The sequence below is a fragment of the Bactrocera neohumeralis genome, chromosome 2 (assembly GCF_024586455.1).
Source record: "Bactrocera neohumeralis isolate Rockhampton chromosome 2, APGP_CSIRO_Bneo_wtdbg2-racon-allhic-juicebox.fasta_v2, whole genome shotgun sequence".
Taxonomy (NCBI): domain Eukaryota; kingdom Metazoa; phylum Arthropoda; class Insecta; order Diptera; family Tephritidae; genus Bactrocera; species Bactrocera neohumeralis.
In genome coordinates, this window is record NC_065919.1 from 67,745,140 (window position 1) to 67,763,803 (window position 18,664).

Consider the following 18,664-nt stretch of genomic DNA (forward strand, 5'->3'; position numbering starts at 1 on the left):
ATTAACGAAAAGCCAATGAACGAACTAAAAAGTGATTCGAACGAATCATTCGTATGCGAACAAGTGTTTTAACAAAAGTAAAAGAAACAAAAAATACAAAAAAAAATTAAAAAAAAAAAACCAAAAAATAAATAAACAATAATAAAAAAAGAAATGCCGATTTGGGTGGTTAAAAGCTGCTTTACAGCGCATTACTTCTTATTCAGCCGATTTATGTGTTAAATATAGATATACAAGTTTTTTTTTTACGGGCCTGCTATTAAACGGTATTCCCCCCAGTTTGTGCGCACAGACGAGTCATCACCACCAATGGACAACAAAAGCGTTTACTTTGATTTTCCAAATTAATTCGTACATACATACATGTATGTTTGTATGCAAGTACGTCTTAAGCACTTTCAGCATTGCTTTGAAGAGGCCTCCAAGAGTAAAGTGAGCGCACGGCATGCTTTGTAGGTGAAACACTTTGAGGTTATGTAAATGGAATTGTAAATTCAAAGACCGTCAGCAAAGTGGTATTTTTCGTTGCTAGGCTTTCGCACCCGTTTAAGCATTTAATTCATTCATAGCCGCTCAGCCGCGGTAAAGCTCATTTAATGTTACTTCTGCGTCGGAGCGTCAAACACACAAAATTGCTTGCAATTCAAGCGTCTCAATGATAAGTGTAAACAAAAGCAAGTATGCCGTACAATAGGTGATGTGACGCGCCCACTTTTTACTGCTGGCTGCTAGCAATGATGTGGTGTGGTGTGCCCTCCATTGCCGCTGATGTGTTCTGGTGTGGTGTGGTGTGGTGTGTTGGGTGGCGTGTCATGTTTACCGCCATTTTCTCTATAAGAGTGTTGCCAAGTTCAGTGTAACGACTTGGATTTCTGTTTGTTTTGTTAATGAGGCATTTGCGGCGGTGGGCTAACGGGTGTGGGTAAAACTATTAAGGAGCGAATAGCTAGTGTTAAGTAAGAAATATATAGAGAGCACTTTAAAATAATGCATAATAAAAGTAAAAGAAATACACAGTTAGTGGGGAGCTAAATATGGAGTATACGTCGGACATGTGCTCGCTTGCTCACGTTTATCAGGTGAATTTGTTACACTTCAGAACTTGCGTATTTTTATTAGGTTTAGTCAGGATATATTTGAATTGTTAGATAAGGCTCAATCTAACTGCAAGACACACTGAAATGCGCACCAACTATTGGTGAGCGGTGACGGTGAGTAAAGCAGTTGTTCTGTCAATTGTGTCCAAAGCATGTTAACAGTAAATGTAACCCTTATGCGATATGTTTTCAAATCGTATTAACGCCTCTAATGCTGATTGCATTCATACGCCGCACCGGATATTTGATTAGATTTATGAATTAAGCCACTCAAGTAAATTGAGTTATTTAGATTTCTGGTTCTAACACCTATGGAAATTATACGACCACTTACCGCCATAAATAATTTTGGTATTTTTCATTATGAACATTGGCAGGGGGCTGGACTGAAAAAGGCGGTATTAATCTGCTTCATTAATAAAACGAAATACTCGCAAAGTAGGTCGGTTTAAAATATTAGAATGTTCAAAACTTTTTTTTTATAATCTTCTAAGAAAATTTTCAATTAAGAAAATATGGTTTTGAGGCACAAAAATAAAAATAAAACAAGCGAAAATCTGTTTCAAAAGTGAAGCTTTTTGTACCGCAGTATTTATTTTACAAAAATGGTCAAATTTCAATTTTTATAGTTTGAAAATAAAATTGTATGCATTTTTTAGGGCTATCCTGCTATGCAAACCTGTACAAAAAGTTTTAATAACACGATTTATGTATATATAAAAAAATGAACAACATAATAACCTTTTTCCTGAGAGTTAAAGAAAAACGCTTAATTATGCATTCATTTTAGTAGTCATTTTATTTATTTTCTCTTAATGTAAATATAAGCCAATTAGCACATGCTCAAGCTTACTACTGATTGCCGTGCTCAGGTATTGAATTATACAGTGCTCGTTAGCCTATTACAATTGATGTGATGCACAATTCGTGACTGATTTGGTTGTAAAGCAAAATATTTGTGCGAATTGATTGGTTTATCACGAAAACTCGAGTCTATAATTTTGAGTTTATTTTTTATTTAGCTCTTGGAGCGAAAGGGAACTTATGTAACTGTTGTGCATATTTATACCCTGTACAGGATATAATAAGTTTGCTATGAAGTTTCTAAAAACCAGCAGGCAGCGTTGAAGTTATGGGATAATATTATAAATGATTAGCGTTACAAGCTGAGTCCATTTAGCCACGTTTGAGTGTCCGTCTGTTCATACGCAAGCGTCCCTGAGTGTTTGAGATATCATCGGTTGTAAGTTTACAGCCTTTGCTTCTCAAGAAGCTACTCATTTGTCGGAACCGCCAATAACGGGTCACTATAGGACACAGCTATCGTACAAATTGATCAATCAAGTCCTTGTATGGAAAACTTTTTTATTTGCAAGATATCTTAATGAAATTGGACATGGATTATTGTCTGAGAAAACGTTACACTCTCCAAACAATTTGCTCAATTCGGAGTTGCATTGCCATGCAAACTAACCTTAATGGGTCAAGTTCTTGGAGGCTTGTTAAGCGTATAAAGCGTTTATTCTATTTTCAATTAAAGTATGCAAATTCTAGATATAATCCATAAAAATAGTTTGAATAAAATACATTTTGAACACTTTTTGCCTCTAGCTCTACTTGACAAGTTATATATTGAATTCAAAGTTATTGAAGGAAACGAAAAATAAGTTTTATCTTATTACACAGTACAACAGCTAATCTGGGGGTGAGAAATTCCAAGTCAGGGTGATGGTACTAGGTCAGTATAGTAAAACCCTGAAAGGGTTTGGCGTTCGTATGTGTCAAAAAAATGTTAAACTACGTTTTTGCCAAAATGTTACAACTAAGCGAAAAAACATCAAGATAAGGAAAAAATTTAAAAGGTAAAAAAAAACTGACACATACGAACGCCAAACCCTTTCAGGGTTTTACTATACTGACCTAGTACCATCACCCTGATTTGGAATTTCTCACCCCCCAGACAATAATCCCAAAAATGTTCCACAGTGTTATCTGTTATTGGCATCATCAAATAACATGTTACTGACATTAAGCTGACAAGCGGCTAAAATTTGTAAACTCCTGTCACTTTAGTGTCAGTAAAACAAACCAAGTTGTCAAATGCAATCAGAATTAGTTAACGATGATCTAGCAGACGTGCGTTTCATAATAAAATTAGTTAGATTACTCATCCCTCTGCTAAGAAGTTCAAAACGTTTTCAATTAAACCTCGTTAAAGTTTTGTAACTTCACATCATTTAATACACATGCATACACACTAAAAAATCAAATGTCTTAATTGTGAAAGTTCAGCACGTGATCAAGATTCCCACTGATGGCCGAGTAAATGAATTAGGCCAGTTAATTGCAAATCATGTGATTAAGCCTTTTACCTTCTTATACATACATATACATGTACATATGTACATATATGTATATAATTAACTTCATTACACCTCAATTAAATAGGTATTTACATTTAGAGATGTGCTTGTCAGCTATGCAAATAGCACAGGCCTTCGGTGGCAGGTCAGATAATGAGACGTCATGCATAAGTTGTGGCGTGATAAGTACAAAATACACTTAAATATTCAAATATCTACAGAAAATAGTTTAACAAAACTTCCAACTATATACATAAATAACAACGCACGCGAGTACCCGACGATGTCAAGTGGGAGGGCGTGTTGGCAGAATGATACGGCATTTTGCCAATGCCATTCGCACATGTATGTATGTATATCTGATAAATTCAAAATAAAGTAAAATATGATTGCAGTAAATACGAAAGAAACCGCACAGACGAAAAAGATATAGTAAGTATAACTGTAAATATTCACAAAAAAGAGAGCAAAAATATAATCTTTTTTTCTGAATATGCAAATACAAAAAGAATTTACAAAATTCAAAATCTTAACCGCAAGCGATAAGCAAAACACAATGTTCGTCAGCGCACTCGGTCGACCCCACCAACTCACCGACACATTGTGTGTCATTAACACTGAAATTATATTTCACGAACGATGCTTGGGCATAAATAAATGGTCATAAAGTAATTGCCACATTTTGCGCGCTCTTTTGAAACTTTTCTTTTTGGTGTTAATAAAAAAAACAGCACAATGAAGTAGACTGGCAGCAAATAAGGCACGAGAAACGTGTGTTCGTTCTAGTGCAAAGCAACGATTAAATGTGTAATTCGAGCGCGTATGTACTACATACATACTTACATATGTGCTTATATTGTATGAGTAACACCGTTTATAAACGGTTTATGACATTTTGGGCAGGCAATCTTTGGCTTAATTTTCCCTTGTGAATTGTGTTAGCATGTATCCACACAGAAAAAGCAAATATTCGCGTGAAAATATGAATGAAGAGGGATTGCAGCTGTGGGTTGTGCACTTGCTTGATATCCTTTTTAGATAAGGTTAAAAATGTATCCAATGACAACTACAAATGCACAGAGTTAACTAGGCGGCAAAACTGTCACCTGCTTAATTCCGCTCTTCGTAGCAAAACAGATACCAAAACACATGACAGTGAAGTGAGCGTGGTGTTGCCATCATATTGTGGAAAGTTTTATAGAAGTATATTATTTTTATGGCGGATTTCGTGAGGATGTCAAATAAAAAGTTTTCCATGTAAGGGCACAATAAAAGGTCGCTGTGCAATTTATCTAAGGACTTCATTTTGATTTATCATTTATTGGATTTGTGTTTTACGGCAGTTATCTGCTATAATGTTTTTGATAAAAATTATATTTTTTATCATTATTTTGAAACTCTTGATTAACTGTTTCTTTAATTATTAATTATTATGTCACTAACAATGCTGTTAAAGCCTAAAAAAAATTAAAGAAAAAAAGTTCTATAAAGTCAATTACCAATCATATAAACAACTAATATAGCAATAAAATGTATATAATATTACTTCCCAACACAGCTTGTTACATTTTTTGTCAAAAGTGTGGGCTAAAATTTCTTCAACTGGCAACACTTTGCGAGAGAAATGAGAGTATGAGAAAAGTGACTGCGCGGTGTGAAAAGGTGACCATCTTCGACAAATAAATAACAGAGACAGTTGGTAGAGTGGAATTGTTTGGAAAATCGAAACTAAACCAGAACAGAAACAACAACAACAAAGGTTACGAGAGCGGACAAATGATGCAAATAAATGAAGTTACAATAACAAGTATAGAGAAAAACTCATATCAACAATGAAAAAAATACTAAGTAGCCAAATTTTTCGGTAAAATGGCATTTGTGCAGCAACAAAAGAAAAGGAACAAAACAATAGATGAAATTAAATTAGTAGAAGTGTATTGGTAGGTATGTATGTAATTAAGAGATGAACACCCAAGTGGTGAAATTGATAGTGTAAAGCAGCGATTAATCTGTTTAACAATGACTGCAGGCTGCACTTGAAGATCGCAAAACAAAGAAGTTCAAAACTCTTGCTATTTATCAACAAAGCCAAGCAACAAAATGACCAAAAGCGCTTAGCTGCTAAGGCAGATGGTAACAAGTAATCGCCAATAAAGCTAACAATAACAACAATTGTAAGAAAAAATCTCGAAACATCAGCTCAGCATATTAATAGCAACTCCAATTCTGGCAACAACAACAACTTGCAAACACTAACAGTTCAACACAACAGTCGTTGACTTTAGCGGCCACAAAGCCCATTGAAAATACAACAATAACTAAACATACAAACAGTCAAACAACCAAAAGTTCAGCATTAACGTTGAAGTTGATGATGATGATGATGATCAAGCTAATAATGGTGCTTAGATAGTGTTAATAATGATGTTGAGGTTGTTGAAGAATCACAGAACAAAAATGCGATAGGAAACAAACATGACGGAACACTTACATATGCATACACCGTCACACGCGCGCACCGTTTGTATCCCTATATATGTATAAGTATGAATATGTGTGTACGTGTGTACAAATGCCGAAAAAACCTAATGGGAAAATGTATCTATATCTGTTTTTGTTCTTGTCGCCACTTTTGCTAGCAGCTATATTACTATTGACATGGACTGTAAATGTCACTGTTGTTGTAGTTGCTATTGTTGTTGCTGTTGTTACGGCTGCTCCTGCTGTTATGCTATTATTGTGGTTGTTAGTTTTTGGTCTTTGCATCATCAACATTTCCAGCCTATGCGCCGAAGATTAACTATAGATATTTAGATTTTACGAATGTATGCATACATACAAACATATAAACAATATGTATGTACATATGTGTATTAAGATAGTTAGCATTCTGGTTAGATTTTTGGTTATACGAGTAATAACATTTTTACACCTCTTTAATACTCACTATAGAATTGCGGAAAAATTTTGAAAATATTTTAGTTCACAAAACTAAATATGAAAAGTGACTGCTTTGCTAGTATTTTTTTTAATGATTTTTTTTGTTAATTTTTATTCAACTTTTGTTTATGAGGAGGCACACTTAATTTCACTTTTATTTTTATTTAATATTTTTTTTTTTGTTTCAATGTTTCTCCATTCACTTAAGTGTGTTTATTTTATATAATTATTTTTTAATCAATATGCACACACAATACACATTTATTTTTTTGACTGCGCTTCATACACACACCACATGTACCACACACACATATTGAACGCCACATTTGTTGAGAGTAAATAATATTTCTTCGCTTCGCTTCTCTTATTTTATTTACCTACTTATTTTCATTTTTGTTTGTGTACCTTGTGTTGATCTACTTTTGCCACAAATCAAATTTGCATTTCATTATCTTTTAATTATAAATTCAATAACATCGCTTTTATTGCTCGCTTATGGACGAAAAAGCTGCCGACTCAATTTCTTTTCATTCACCTCACCACTGCCGCACACACACACATACACTACGGCACATCACTACACTTTACCGATATCTCGATAGATATTGTTTTCCTATTTCTATGTCGCACGGGTGCACTTTAACACATTTTAGTTTATTTTATATTTCTTTGTATTTTCACTATTTATTTATTTTATTTTTTTTCCATATAATCTTCTATTATTTGTTACAACATTTACACTGCATGTATTTGTTGTTGTTTTTGGCTTGCAACTTGTGTATATGTATGTTATTTCAATATCGCGCATTCATTTAGATTGTGCACAAACAACAACAAATAAATAAAGCACATATAAAAATTTATATTACACGCGACGGCATTGACGACGAGACAAATAGAATTTTGCTGCCATTCATTGCTCCCCGGCACGTAATACTATTCAGGCTAACCACACAAAAAATTTCATATCCCGTCGTCGTCGTAGTCGTCATCGGCGGCGACATTCGACGTTCTCATCGTTGCCATCAGCATACAAAAAAGATCTCTGCAATAACAGCCAAATACTCGATTAATGTATACAACAACAGAAGGGAGAACCGACCGACCGACCAGCCAGTCAACCAAACAACACACAACAACAGCACAACAACATGACAGCAGCAGCCGTAAACAGTACAAACACACACGTAATCACATACATACATGCACAGTCAACGTTATAAGAACGGTGTGGTAAAAAGGAAGTGACGAAAAAAGGTACGTAAATATGTATAGATTTGTTGTATACGAAACGAGGTGAAATGAAATGAAATAAAAGAAACATTCAGTCAACATATTCGGTATCCGTATTCGTACGTGTGGTGCGCCATACACGTAAAATCACTTAGTCCAGAGAGCAACGGCAAACACACAAGCTAACACCGATAAACACGCATACAAACATATGTAGATACACTCGTTTAGCTGAAAGCATGCAACAGCAGAAGCATGAAGCAGCAGTGCGCGGCAGTGTCAGTGGCAACACCAAATGCGAACCGACTAACGCAAAAATAGTAACAACATTATTTAATAGTAACAACAGTGCGACATGGCTTAAGCATATCAACAGAGCGCGCGCACAAAAAGCGATGGCGTTGCCAGATGGGTAATTTAGCGCGTGATGTTAAATTATTAAAAACCTAATGTATTCTTAAAAAGTACGTGAATGGTTATCGTCCCTGCTAGAATCATGAAAAAATGTTGATAAATGAAAAAGTAATTAACGTTTTTTTTTAATTTTTCCCCATGTTTTTTTTACATAAATTTTGTCATAACATTGACAAATAGGAGGGACGATAGCCAGGCGTTTTGTGAACATAAAAAAAATGAAGCAAATCGATTGAGTAGTTCGACCGGAATCATGTCCGCCAGTTTAAAAAAGTGTGTTTTGAGAAAAACGCGTTCAAAGCGCCGGGTGTGCACTCCGAGCGCTCCGAATGTCGAGCGGTATTATTATTTTTGGGCCTTTTTCGAAACCTTCCAATGGTAAAGTAGGTTTCTACATTAACTATAAGGGTATAAGGGAACAGAAAATGCAAAAAAAAAAAACTTTTTTGAAAACAGATTACTACCTACTGACCGAACAAAAAAATTTAATAACATTTCAATTATTTTTTGGTATTAAAAAAAAATTTTTTTTAATATACATTAAACATATACATATTCAATATGTATAAATATATAATTTATTGAAAAAAATCATCTACCAGCCCTTAACACCAAGAATTCACTGCGACCACCAATCTGGCAACGCTGCGCCGGTTAAATCGACTATACCAAAAAATGAGTTGAATGTTGGCAAAGAATTCACAAAAATGTTAAAAAGCGAAATGTACTATGAGCATGTATGCATTTGTATGTGCGGCTCATACACATTTCTCACGTGCAACAACAGCAAAAGCAAAAAACACACGCTGTTGTTGGTTATTGTTCTGGCATGGAAATGATGTTAGACGTATTGCAATGAGATTAATGCCCTGCGTTTGCGTTCGCCTCTCAATGCGTTTCGACTGCGAGCCTCTCTTCGCCGCTACCGCTCCGGCATGACATGTGTGTGAGTGTATGTATGTATGTACATGGGCGCATACGTAGAGCTCAAATAGCAAAGGTTTGTTGTCAGTGATTCCGGTTTTTTGATATTTGCTGTTAACGCTGCTAATCAAACTCGGCTAGATGTGTGTCTAAACAGGTAAAAATCTGTACTTATGTAGATGTTTGTGTGTGCAGTTACTAAAAGCTAACACGAAGGAGTGGCGTATGTGTGTGTGTGTGTAGACAACGGTAGAAGCATTTCACAAAAGTTTAGAACTAAACTTCGATGAGTTGTACGTGCTGAAATAACTTTCTGTTCATCAATATTACAGTTAACATTAATGAAAGTCAGGGCAAGTCGCTAGAGATTAAGAGAAAGGAGAGCATCTGTACATACCTACTTATGCTGTGTGTGGTGTACATTTCTGAAGTGGTAAAGTTATATTATTCTTTTGCCGCTAGGTTAAATATACTCATAGAAAAACATTGTGAGAGTCAAACAAACAACACTAAAGTGTATATCAAATAATTTGAGAGGCACTGATGAAGATAGAGAGAGAGTCTGCTGCCGAAAGTGACGACGACCACGACGACGACGACGACGTTGTGTCGCTGAGAATGGTGATGTGTGGTGGAGGCTGGTGATTATGGTAAACGATAAGAAACAACCCTTGACAATTTCACGGAGTATAAACATGAATCACGTCGGCAAGGGGGGAGGAGGAGGAAGTAGCACTCAACGAAAATCAACCAGCATTGCCGCGCTGCACTACTTTTGGATAGCAAGAAATGTCAAAAAATAGAAGAAATCAGACAAAAATAGGGCACATGGATAACCAATAATTTTTTGGTATACGGAAATGAGTTAGTGTAATGTGAAAATGGAGAGTTGGTTTCCTTGCATGAACTGCTTTTTGATTTGGGTCTTTTATTTCTAACGACGGCAAACTATTAAAACTTTTATAAACAAAGAACAGAAGAGGAAAAACACTTTTGCTGCCCAAGAAACTTATGCATAAATTGATAATGTCACAAGCAATATGTGGGAATCAGAGAAAGCGGACGGAAGGAGTCAAAACATAAACAAAAAAGGTTGCTTTTGTTACAGTTTGGTGTTTCATTTTAATCGATCGAAAATCCGATATAAGAAACTAAATTTGGAGTAGCAACAACGGAAATGGATAGAAAGGCTGTCACTAAATCGGAAATATACAACCAAAAAATTTAAAATTCAAAAAAAAAAAAAAATTTAAATGTTAAAAATTCAAAAACAATAAAAATACAAAAAAAAAACAAATATGTAAGTATTTGTAAACACATTAAATATAAAATCAAACAACAGGCGAATAACACAAACAAAACTAGGGCTCGGCAGTCAGGCAGCACTTCAATTAATTTAACGACTTGAAGTCGCGCAAGCGAGTGTTTTATTGACCCACACTGTTCATGGCCCACGTATTGGCAATAGATATGCGCGATTTTATCGGAAATTAAATAAACATGTTTATTGAATAATTTTATGCGTTAAATCGAGCGTGAGAACTAAGCGCACACGGCAAAGAAAAATGTGTGAAGAAAGGAAGAACGAGCAACAAATAAAGATTTGGTGGCAGATACAATTATCACGTAGCTAGCTAACTCAGGAAGAACGGAAGGCAGCAAAAGCGAAAAAAAAAAAAAAAAATCAGTGCCTCGAGCAAGTATCTCTCAATAGCTACATATTCACAGGCGCGTACACACCTTCTTTTCTTTCCGTCTGAATGACGGGCTGTGTGTCAACAAGCTCGGTAACAACACTAACAACACAGCACTCGTGTGTATCTAAATAACAGCAAAAGCAAAAGCCAGAGCATTCGATAGACAATCGCATGAATATGCATACGAGGAGTATATAATATGGTGGTTTCTTGCGGTGGAGCATCAAGCGATTTGCTTGCTCATCGCGCGACACTGTCAAGTGAGTTGTATGTGTGCGCTCAGACGTAACCACACCATCTATTTAACAGCACAACAAATCTGTCGATGCCATCTCGCCGAAATGTCAGCAAGTTAGACACGAGAGAGCGTTTCGTGGGTCGTCAAAAGGTACAACAACAAATAAGAACGGAATAAAGATATGCACAAATGACAGCGGGAACAATGGCAAATAGGCGAATCGGTGTAATCAGCCGTTGTAGCGTGTAACATACTGGTTTCGCAGGTGTGTAGAACATAAGAAAAACTTTTTCTACATTGGCAGAGATTAAAGTAGAGAAGATGTGTTAACTAATTTTTCATGTCAGTATTTTAGAAGATCAAAGAAACAAAGTAAGTATGGAACGGCATTAAATTCGTTTGGACTTGGTCGTCCATTCTAATAAGTAATCTTATTCTATGGCAGAATGAGGGTCGATCATAATTTCTGTAATTCTTCGTCATCATCTGTAATATGACATCGTTTTGGGTCAATACAAGTGTGTCAACGATTTTTTTCTATTTGTTTAAGGCCTCAGCTGAAATAGTCTTTGGTTTCTTCAGTGGATTTATAGGCACAATCGTCTCATGAAAAAAGGATATTTAAATTCAGAAAAAAGGAAGAAAAAGTTATAGAATGCCAAATTTCCTATTACTAGTTTTGTTGTAATGACAGAGAATTTTGAGAACTGCTCCCTAGTTGACAGGATTATCGAGCAAAAAAATAAAAATCCAAGAGTCGAACAATAAGTTAGGTTAGGTTGGATTAAGAGGTCGAACTGACTTTGGAAAGCGAAGAACGCGTTTCCGTTGCGGTACCTAAAAACTCCAATATACTGGATTATAAGGCCATTACAAATCGACGAAGCGCTTTGAGCCTCCCACAAATTTGTTGTTTCGTTTATTTCTTCTGGTTTCCCGAAGGTAGGACTACTGAAATGTTTCAGTCTCAGTCGTGCAAAAGCATGGACAATGGAGGAGAAAGTGACTGAACGTCTCCAGCTAATTCTCCTCCATACAATAGCAAGTAAATTAAGCGAGTTCTTGCTTTCTTTCTAATGCTAATACGAAAATTTTCGAGCAGACCCTTCGACCCTCTCAGACATTTATACAAAATCGAAAATGCGTCGGACAAATATGTACATATATAGTATTAAGTTTTAAATCACATAGAAGATCTTAAAAAAAATCGAATCTGGCGAATTATTTCGAGCTCGATTTGATAAATTGTAATTCCTAATAAAGGTTAATATAATTATACAAAAAAGTTGGGAATGCGTTATTTTAGTTGTGAATTCGATTAATTTCACAGAAAAAGATCAAGCACCTGACCACACTTTTAGAGAGGAAAATCTATTTTAAGAAATATATTCTCACCCTTCCAAGCACTATTGAAATACCATCACACTAAAAATGTTGTAATCGATATGTCGATAACATCCCCTCCCAACTGACCACTGCGTGATAGATGCTCTGCAATTGTTCTTCCAAGAGTATTCACCACAAACTCGTTCAATTGGCGAATTTCAAGTAAATACATATCGATAAAGCAAAAATACGCGCAAACAATGAATTCAACAAAAGCGGCAACAATAGCAGCAACAACGCATCAGCAAGCAATGCATAGTTAATGGAAAATACGGTTATAGGCACAGGTAGGGCCAGAGAAGTGGTCAACATTCGCAGAGTCAGCAAGTCCGACAGAAGGATAGTGTTGAAGGACTTCAGGAGCCGATTGCCAACATTGCGGAACACACACACGTGCTCAAACACAACTGCCGTTGGAAACTGTTGAAAATGACTATTGAAATTTGCGCCTCACACCTTAACCGCGACCCACTCATGCCAGCGAGTGAGCAAGCATTGTGTGCTTAGTCAGCCAACTAGTCAGCAGCCGCGCCACGGCAGGGCGTATGCACAAATACACACACTCACTCACTCACTTAGTAGGACAGACAAAATCAAGATGGCGTGCAGAGCGCTTTTTTGCCGACTTTGTGGGGGAAAAATCTTTTCTTCTAGAACGCATTGTGTCTGCGGCAGAGTATGTTTGGGGCGAGTTGTGTTGTTTTTCGTTGGCTTGCCAGCCACGTACGACAAATATGCCAGCCAGGATGTCACAGTGCCGCTGCCTCCGACAACAACATCAGCAGCTGTTGATGCATGTTATTAAGCAAACTTTTCCTTTGTCGCGCATTGCGTTGTTCTCCTTTGCCGTTAGCAGCAGGCAGGCTCTGGCTCTTGATCTGACTCCATTCCTCTGCTTTCGCATGCATGTTTCGTGTGGTTTTTGTGTATCTATCTATTAAAAAAGTGAATTTTTTTTTCGCATATGTCAAATACATTTGTAAGTTTGAAGGAGTGTTGGGCGGCTATTGGAGTGCAGCAACGTCAGTGGTTCTGATAGTACGTGCTCTGTGGTCGATAATATTCGCGTTGATTATGCCGTCGCAGCATAAAGCAACTCATACACATACCCACATTCATTAGAAAGTACAGTGAAAAAGTGATGCTTTAGATGGTGGTGGGTGGTGGGGAATGGTTGGTCGGTATCGCCGATATCGGATCACTATACCATATAGCTGTCGATGTTGATTGGTTGACCAACCAATCTGGGTAAGATTATCTCGGAGGGTATATTCTTCTTTTTCTTTACTATTAATTGGAGATTCCAAGTGCAGCCAGGTCCTTCTCTACCTGGTCTTTTAAACGGAGTGAATGTATTCCTCTTCCTCTGGTTCCCCCGGCGGGTACTGCGTCGAATACTCTTAGAGGTGGTGTATTTTCATCCATTCGGCTGACATGACCTAGCCAGCACTGCCGCTGTCTCTTAATTTACTGAACTATGTCAATGTTGCCAATGCGCAAAGTACGATAGATCTACTGCAGAATCTTTTTCTCGAAAACTCGTAGCGCCGACTCATCAGATGTTGTTATCGTCCATACTTCTGCACCGTATGGCAGGACGGGGTTGATGAGTGACTTGTGCAGTTTGGTCTTTGTTCGTCGATAGAGCATTTTACTTCTCAATTGCCGTATCAGTCCGAAGTAGCACCTGTTGGCAAGAGTTATTCTGCGTTGGATTTCGAGGCTGACGTTTTTGTTAGTTTTAACGTTGGTTTCAATACGTATATAGACAAAATTATTTACGACTTCGAAGTTATTACAGTCAACAGTGACTTGGGAGCCAAGTCGCGAGTGCGACGACTGTTTGTTTGATGACGGAGATATTTCGTCTTACCAGTCTGGAGACCCCTTTGCAACGCTTCCTTATCCAGTCTGGAGAAAGCTAAAGGTATATTAGGGAAAATTTATTTGTGACTAGTTCTAAGTTTTCAATTTTGTTTTTCAAGACTTGTACTTAATTACTTATGGTCGCCAGGTGGCGCTATGGAAAACAATTATTTTATTTATGAAAAATACTTGACTAGGAGAAAGGTAAACGGAATAGTAATATTTTGATCATTTATGCTTAAGAAGGCATTAAATATAAAAAAAACAATCAGGGTTGCATTTATATTGCTTGGAGACCACCTGTTACAGTAAAGTGTTATAAGTTTTTGAAGTCTATACAAATTATGAGATATTTAGATTGAGGCGCACTTCATAACCGCTGCCACGAAATATATGAATGAACAAATGTGCAATTGAATGAAAGTGTACTCAAACGGGGGACACATGCACCTGGTCATAAATAATTCACGTAAATGTAAGGAATATTTTCAATAAATCCAATGGGGCGCAATAAAGCGGCACACGGCAACAGGAGAGTGAGTGAGCGCACCAAATTGAATTGAACCCGGAATTGAGCACTAAAAACCGAAAGAAGAATTGCTGCCAAGAGCAAGAGTATGCCCATCTCATACTCATACATACATACATACACAAAAATATCATACATTTGTAAGCATTATGATTCGTAAGCAGCACGTTTCGCAGCATTGTAAGTACATTTATAGGCGCGCGCGGATGTACGGCTCAGTGAAAAACTGGTGCATCTGTTGCAACAAGACATTGATGAATAAAATAGCGACAGTTGCTGACAAAACGAGCAACGCGAGGCAGATAAAAGTGACGTGGAGTGATTTTGTTGCATGGATACACATATTTACAAACTTATAGATGTATGTTATGGTGCACGAATTGAGGATTTGTTGCAAGTTGTGCCTGCCCTTTAAAACAATAACTAAAAATAAATCTTTAGAAAATTTACGAGCAAACGAACGACTACTTGTGCGATGACATTTGAATTGTGACAACGCGCATACACAAATATATGTATATATACATGACATTATAAAGTGGAACAAGAAAAAACGTTAACTTTGGTTGCACTCAAAATTTAATACCCTTCACAAATAAAAAATTTTACACGCAAAAACTTGTTTTAAAACGGTCAGTTTGTATGACAGCTATATAATATAGTGGTCCTTTCTGAGTAATTTGTTTAGATATTATACCATTGCCTCAGATACTAATCCACGCCAAATTTCGTGGAGATAACTTCTAAAATAAAAAAGTTTTCCATACAAGGACTTGATTTTTATCAATGAGTTTGTATGACAGCTATTTGATATAATGGTTCTATTTTAATAATTTGTTCAGATATTGTAGTATTGCCTCAGATAATAATCCATGCCAAATTTCATGAAGATAACTTTTAAAATAAAAAAGTTTTCTATACAAGGACCTGATTTTGACCGTTCACTTTGTATGACAGCTATATGCTATAGTGGTTCTACTTGAATAATTTGTTCAGATATTGTAGCATTGCCTCAGATACTAATCCACGCCAAATTTCGTGAAGATAACTTTTAAAATAAAAAAGTTTTCCATACAAGGACCTGATTTTGACCGTTCACTTTGTATGACAGCTATATGCTATAGTGGTTCTACTTGAATAATTTGTTCAGATATTGTAGCATTGCCTCAGATAACAATCCATGCCAAATTTCATGAAGATAACTTTTAAAATAAAAAAGTTTTCTATACAAGGACCTGATTTTGACCGTTCACTTTGTATGACAGCTATATGCTATAGTGGTTCTACTTGAATAATTTGTTCAGATATTGTAGCATTGCCTCAGATAATAATCCATGCCAAATTTCGTGAAGATAACTTTTAAAATAAAAAAGTTTTCCATACAAGGTCCTGATTTTGACCGTTCACTTTGTATGACAGCTATATGCTATAGTGGTTCTACTTGAATAATTTGTTCAGATATTGTAGCATTGCCTCAGATAACAATCCATGCCAAATTTCATGAAGATAACTTCTAAAATAAAAAAGTTTTCCATATAAGGACTTGATTTTTATCGATCAGTTTGTATGACAGCTATATGCTATAGTGATCCGATAACGGTGATTCCGACAAATAAGGAGCATTTTGGAGAGAAAAGGGCATGTGCAAGATTTCAGATTGATATCTCCAAAACTGAGATATTAATTCCCGTATATTACTACTGGAAATATGTATATCCTGTTCAGGGTATAAAAAGAAATATGCAACGACAATGGAAAAGTAAAAACACTTCCTGCCAGTACACGAACTTCCCTGAACGGCTGAGCCAACAAGACCGCCACCCCCACGAAAAGCATGCAACAGCTTCTAGCTCATAAATAAAATACTTCCACTCACACTCGATGCATTTATTGACATTAAGTCATTGCAGACTTACATAAATGCCAGGCAGATGGAGAGGAGGAAGCGCACAGCCAGCCGGGTGGTGAAATGAAAATGTGCCAGGCAAAAAAAAACACAACAACAAAAAATGAGGGCATAAGAAAATACATAATAATAAAATGCATAAAGCGACGATAGGAAGAAAGGGAATTTCTAAGTAAGGAAACGAGAGCGAAAAGGAAACAACTTTTTAGAGCGCACTTAATTGAGTTCAAGTTCGATAGGGAGCCTTTACAAGCAAATACCCACATTGAGATACATAAAAAGTAGATAATAATGCCAGCAGGCATTGAGACACAACACTTACAAAACCGAAAACGGGAGCCAAAAGGAATGTGCGCACTTCTATGTGGCAATATGTGAGTGAGAGGGGGGTGTTGGTTTTTAGCTTTTACCGTTAAAGTGCTCTATGAAAGCCTGAAACAGTAATAATATACATATGTACCTTTCTAAAAAGGTATAAGTTGCAATGGCATTGAAATTAGGTTAGTTGGAAATCGATGCACGTGGCTGGGGGTGCGCCGCTGTTTGCAGGTGGCAACACTCTACGAACCACAGGTACATCACTGAGTGTCGTTTGGTCATCATCCTCGTTCAATATATTGTATGTAAAGTTGTGCTCCTTTACAGGTGAGGTTGTGCTGTCAACGTTGGTCACTATGCAACAGTGTTTCGATGAAATGGAAAATAATTGTCAACATGTCACAAATGTTGGTGATTAATTGATCATTTGTGGCATGAGTAGCTAAGTATGTGTATATGTTATGGGTAAATTAGTGTTCAATGATTGACATATGCACTAAAAGCATTTATAAAAGATGATATCGAAGGTCTGTGTGATATGCGTACATACATACATATTTAGGTACTTACATAAGTAGAACTAAAGTGCGCAAGTGTAACATAATAATGACATGTTGCTAATACTTTTTTGTAGAAATGACTAATACCATAATCAATCGGTTTTTTTTTTGTTTTTGGAACTCATTGAATACAGCTTAGACGGCACTGTTAAAGGGATTGGGGTGCAATAGCTGTTTCTGTTTTTGCTTTTTTATAGAACGATTGGCATTAAAGAGCAAAGTGGGCGCTATTATGAACAAGTTTGAATAAATGAACAGATGATTACAGACATTCATATCTTCTTCTTCCTCTTTACTGGCGTAGACACCGTTTACGCGGTTATAGCCGACTTAACAACAGCGCGTCAGTCGTTTCTTCTTTTCGCAAGGTGGCGCCAATTGCGATGCCACGTCATTCTCCACCTAGTCTTTCGAACGGAGTGGAGGTTTCCTCTTGCTCTGCTTCCCTCGACGAGTATCGCGTAGAATATTTTCAGAGCTAGAGCATTTTCGTCCATTCGGACAACATGTCTTAGCCAGCGTAACCGTTGTCTTTTAATTCGCTAAACTACTATATGTCAATGAAGTCGTATATCTCATAAAGCTCATCGTTCCATCGAATACGGTATTCGCCGTGGCCAATGTGCAAAGGACCATAAATCTTCCGCAGAACCTTTCTCTCGAAAACTCGTAACATCGACTCATCAGATTTTGTCTTCGTTCCTGCCTCTGCACCCTATAGCAGAACGGAATAATGACTGACTTATAGAGTTTGGTCTTTGTTCGTCGAGAGAGGACTTTAGTTCTCAATTGCCTATTCAGTCCGAAGTAGCACCTGTTGGCAAGAGCTATTCTGCGTTGGATTTCGAGGCTGACATTATTGTTGCCGTTGATACTGGTTCCAAGATAGACGAAATTATCTAACGATTTCGAAGTTATGACTGTCAACAGTGCCGTGGGAGCCAAGTCTTAAAAGACTGTGCCTTCTCTTTTCAGCTCTGCAGCTCGAATTATTTTCTCCAAGAGCAGAGTGAAGAAGTCGTACGAAAGGGAGTCGCCTTTTCTGAAACCTCATTTGGTATCGAACGGCTCGGAGAGGTTCTTCCCGATCCTGACGGAGCTTTTGGTATTGCTCAACGTCAGCTTACACAGCCGCATTAGTTTTGCGGGGATAGCAAATTCAGACATCGCGGCATAAAGGCAGCTCTCTTTCG

At 36.9% G+C, this 18,664-nt stretch overlaps 1 protein-coding gene and 2 long non-coding RNA genes across 4 annotated transcripts in view; 1 reads left to right on the plus strand and 2 right to left on the minus strand.

Moving 5' to 3' along the window:
• Window positions 1-18,664, minus strand: part of LOC126767064 (uncharacterized) — a 448,370-nt gene that overhangs the window by 23,743 nt on the left and 405,963 nt on the right. The gene's annotated exons all lie outside the window — the stretch shown is intronic.
• The window catches only part of LOC126766426 (mucin-5AC), a 104,501-nt gene that overhangs the window by 19,083 nt on the left and 66,754 nt on the right, over window positions 1-18,664 (minus strand). The window lies entirely within an intron of this gene.
• LOC126767053 (uncharacterized) overlaps window positions 1-18,664 on the plus strand; it is a 34,066-nt gene that overhangs the window by 946 nt on the left and 14,456 nt on the right. The window contains exon 2 of the long non-coding RNA XR_007669003.1: window positions 7,217-7,657. This is a non-coding gene — a long non-coding RNA (uncharacterized LOC126767053). The remainder of the gene's footprint in view (window positions 1-7,216; window positions 7,658-18,664) is intronic.